The sequence below is a fragment of the Pelodiscus sinensis genome, chromosome 10 (assembly GCF_052426305.1).
Source record: "Pelodiscus sinensis isolate ZL-2025 chromosome 10, ASM5242630v1, whole genome shotgun sequence".
Lineage (NCBI taxonomy): Eukaryota > Metazoa > Chordata > Testudines > Trionychidae > Pelodiscus > Pelodiscus sinensis.
The window spans coordinates 54,204,586-54,209,599 of record NC_143061.1 but is presented as its reverse complement, the minus strand read 5'-3'; positions in this window follow the sequence as shown (position 1 = coordinate 54,209,599).

Sequence of the window (5,014 nt, the reverse complement as noted above, 5' to 3'; positions counted from 1 at the left end):
CCCCCAGGTGAATCTACAGCCCCCTGCAACGCCCCCCCAGGTGAATCCACAGCCCCCTGCAACGCCCCCCCAGAGGTGAATCCACAGCCCCCTGCAACCCCCCCCAGGTGAATCTACAGCCCCCTGCAACGCCCCCCCAGGTGAATCCACAGCCCCCGCCCAGACACACTGGGGGCGGGAGGGGTGCACCTCCGGGTGCCTCCCTCCCCCTGACTCCCACCCGCATGCCTGGGCGCTGCCGGGCAGACAGCTGCTGTGAATGCAACAGGCTGGGTCTGGTCCTGCTGAAAGTTCGCCCTTAGAAAGCTGAAGTAGCTGGAAAGGTTGGGGGGTAGGAATGGGAATAGGGGGCAGGATCAACACTCATGGGAGATTCAATAATCATCACGGCCGCTGACGGGGCGGCAAAGGGCGCAGTAGGCCCGGCAGGCAACGTGTGTCCCCAGCCCTGATACTAATCGATCCCAGTGAACACTCCCTTGTCCCTTCGCAGGCTCAGAGCGCTCCATGCACCTGGGCGCTCCGACCTCTGGGCAGTGAAGTCCCTCGTGCAGGGTCCGTCTTTTCGTTGTGGGTTTGTGCAGCCCCTGGCGCGGTGGGGCCCTGCTCCCAGGTGCTTTGGTGACACAGATGAGGAAGAGGAGGGGAAGACCCACTATTGCCATATGCAGCAGTGATGAGCTCAAGGTGCAATTTCCCAATATTTTCCAGCAACCTCAGCTGCTCTTCCTCTCTGGGCCCTTCCCCCTCCACACGCCTCCAGACTCAGCCCCACTGAGTGACAGGGCAGTTCCCTCCTCTCCTCCCCCATGTCACCCTCGCTCTTCCCACAGCAATGCAGAGGTGCCTCTGGTGGAGCCAATAGCGGGGCTGGGCATTTTGGTAGCCATTTTTTTCCCCATCTATGGAGGGACACAGGCTGAGGGGGCGGTGGGTGAGGAAGGATGTGCTCAGAAGGTGATTGCTGCAGATTTCACCATGATCTGCCCTCAGTCCCACAGGGAGGCTGGAAGGAGCGAGCCCCGTGACACCAGCAGACACAAGGCTGCTCTGGCGGGAGGGGGCGACCCCTGGCACGTTCAGGGTCACCCGGCTTTGGAGGTGTCAGTGAGTCCCTGCAAGAGCAGCAGAGCTAAAGTGTCACCCTGGGATCTCTCCCTGCTGTCAGGAAACGCCCCTGAGCCGTCACAGCACAAACATTGCTTCAACTTCGCTGAAAACTCTCCTGTTTGCTCCCGCGGGGACTTTCCATGCAAAGAGACAAACAAATGCTCCACTAAGCAGCCGGACATTTTATAGCTGGGTTTGCTGGGCTGCACGCCCTTCTCTGCCAACCGGTGACCCATCAATCATAGCGCCTCTTTACTTCCTCTCTAATCGCTCTCAGGGTGGCCAAGTCTCACTCCCTTGAGTCCCTTGTAAATACTCAAATCCTTAGATCAACATGCTAGGAACTTCCTTCTAATCCTTAGTATTTATTCATTACACTTTGCGAATGCCATTCAGTGCACGTAAATAAACCCAAGTCAAGACGTGGCTGACAAAATCCGTTTCCTATAGATCTGAGCTGCTAACATCCATCATTTACTTATACTCTTCATAGTGATTCTTTTAAAATACAGTGAACCCTCGTTTATCGCGGTAGATAGGTTCCAAACCCGACCGCGATAGCTGAAAATCCGCGAAGTAGGGACACCATATTTACGTATTTATTTAACATGTATATTCAGACTTTTAAAACCCTCCCTTTACGTAGTACTGTTAACAAACCACCCTTTAATGTACAGAACACTTAATGCATGTACTACAGTACCCTAAACTAAAACAGGCACAAATATTAAAAAAATCCGCGATATATATCTTTTATAATATATACATACGTAATGAAAAAAGTCCGCGAAGTCGTGAATCCGCGATGGTCGAACCGCGAAGTAGCGAGGGCTCACTGTAAACACATTGTTTAAATGAATAGATTTCCCTACTTTAGGGCTACTGTTTTTTGTTTAAATGACTGTGGACTATTGATTGAGAAAAAATCTGGCAAATTGAATTTTGCTGATTATTCCCTGCCCAGATGAGAACATGGCATTAAGCATGCGTATTTTGTATCTGGAGTGTTGTTTGTTTTTCAGTAATTTATTTAATTTTAATCATTCCTGGAAGAAATTAATTCTCTCGTTGTCCTCTTCACAATGTGGATCAAAAGACATTTACAAAATCACAGTAATTGCAAGGCTGAGCAGATTTTAAACAGATTTGATTTATCGCTGCTAAAGACAGTGTACAAAGCATCACACTTGTGTTAAGGTTCCAAACCTGACCCCTCAAGCTCTGCGATTGGAAATCCCTTGCTAGTGATTGTTCTAAATTGACACATACACTGAAAATACGGCATAATTGGCATTTGTTCTATTTTTGCGTGTATATAAGAATTAGGCAAACTGATCCGGTCCATTAATTTCTAAATTATCACCTGCAAAAAAACCAAAAGTTTTCAGGTGCCCTGTGGAATGGGATCCTGGTTAAAGCCCCTTCCCCAAAGAAATCGGAAATGGCGCCGCTGTTGAGGGGTGATAGCATTGCTCTGTATCAACTCATGCAAAGAGAACTATCGGGGAGGGCGAGGAGTTATTTAAGTGAATGGCCAATGTGGACACAGAACCAAATGGCTATAAACTGTCCAGGAACAAGGTTTGCCTCCAAATTAGGCAACCGTTTCTAAGAATGAGAGGAGTGCGATTCTGGAAGAGTATTTCCAGGGCAGCAGTGGGGGTAAAAGCACCTGACTGGCTTCAGGAATGAGCTAGATACGTTTCTGCCTCTGATGGCACGAGGGCCATTGGCAACTGCCAGTAGCAAAATTCCCCAGTGGCTGGAGACTGGACACTCGGCGGTGAGGGCTCTCCTGGGAAGGGGATGTGCTGGAGACAGAGACGTGAAGCTGCGTGACCTGCCGCACTGTCCCACCCGCATGACCACCCCCTACCCCCATTCCGCCCGCAGGCTCCTGCAGGGTTGGAAATAGCACTGTCCGTGGAAGCAGGGTGTGGCAGACATGGAGGGAAAGCACTTCACATGCTGCCCTGCCCCACCAGCACAACCGGCCCCCAGCCAATCTCCCACCTGCAGAATTGTACCCTGTCTGGCCCTCAGTGTGCCTGCTTCCAGAGTGCATGAGTCCAGTTTTGCCCTTGTGTGCTCCAGCCCCGTGGGGACACAGCGGGGGAGAGAGGGCTCTGCAATGCTGGGAGTTGTGAGCCTCCGAGGCCGGATCCAGGCGAGCCAAGGGCCGAATCTGGCCCCCGGGCCTTAGGTTCCCCACCCCTGGTTTAGATCTTGGCCGTGCATGGAACTAGAGGTCCCTCGTGGTGTCTTCTCACCCAACCCCTTTCAATGCTGCCCCCGTCCTGGGCGGAGAACCAGAGGGGGCTGGACTCTGTTGCCCTGTTTTGTCCTCGTGTGAACGGGGCTGGCTGGGAGTGTGGCTGGCCCGGCTCTTTCCACCAGGGACGTCTCAAAGACGAACAAATCGATAATGTGCCAACGACGTTCCCCTCTCTGTCCGATTCGTGGGCCAGGCTGGTGCAGCCGACTGCCCGGCTTCTAGCTGATTGCCTGTTGAACCTGCCGGGTGTGAGTTTGGCCCTGGCTGAGAGCGATCTTGTGCAGGCGGAGGCTGACGTTATGATGGCCCTAAAGCAGGGGTGGCCAATAATTTTTGATGGGGAGGGGCAGTCCAAGATTTTGGAAAGTGGTTGAGGGCTGCACTCCTGCATGACGTGAATGGAGATGTGGGGTCTGGGATGGAGGTGGGGTGCAGGAGGGAGCTTGGGGTAAGGGACTGGGGTGCGGGAGTCTGGGATGGAGTTGGGATGAAGCAGGCGGTTGTGACCTCGGGCAGGGGACTGGAGTGCAGGGGTTTGGGATGTGACCTAGGAGAGGAGGGGATTGTGATCTGGGGCAGGGGTGCCAGATGTGGGAGGGGCTGTGGGCGCAAGAGGGGGACAGAGGGTAGAGGTTGGGAGCAGAGCTGATCTGCTCAGTGGCAGCCTGCAGAGCCAGTGACCTGGGGGCAGGGAGCCCTGGAAGCAGCTGCAGCTGCCTGTGGATCTCAGGAACCCGGGACCAGCTGCCGGCCCGTCCGTGGGGCCGTGTCTGGCAGCCGGAGGAGCGTCCCCACTTTGAATGTAATTGATTTATATGGGATGGGGTTGGGGATGTGTGCCCATCCACCATCCCTCCAGGGCCACAGACAGAGGCTGCTGCGGACAAGCACAAGAAGCCCCTGCCTGCGGCATGCGAGGGATGGGAGTAGTCTCTCCAGGCCTGGAGCACCCCCTGCCTGCACCCACTGTACGGGGGGGGAAGCAAAGGAGAAGGAAGCAAACAATCATAGTGAACACCTGGAGGGGGCGGGAGGTGTGGGCTGTTGTTCGCTGGGCATCCTTGTGTTCACAGTCACTGAACATCGATATTTCAGTAGCAGGGCAAAGCCTCAGGCTCATCGCACAAGGTGCTGCAGGACACTCACAGCAAGTGACTGGGCAAAATGTCCAAATGCATCTACGGGGACAGATTCTGAAAGGCATTTCGGCAGACAGATGCAGACAGATGCCCAATGGGATTTTCAAAAGCACTTAGGGGCATCTGCAGACACCAAATGCCTGGGAACGTCTGGCCCTTGGGTTCCTGAGTGGCCCCGATTTTCAATGGAGTTTTGGTTCCCAAACCCAACATGACTTTTCACAACAGGACTCAGGCTCTAAGGTCACTTAGGTGCTTTGGAAAACCATTCCCGAAAGGACAAGCCCTACTTATCAAATCATCACAATGGTATTTGCAACCTCCCCGCTTCCTACTGAATTCATTACGCCCTGGGGAATCTTAGGAGAAGAGGTGGATTCTGAGAGGCTCTGTCCTACCAAGTCACCGGCAGACAGAAAAAGGCTGAGAGTCTGACGAAGAAGAGCTATGTGTTGTGCACAATTGATTTAGTCCCAGGTCCGTAAGGGCT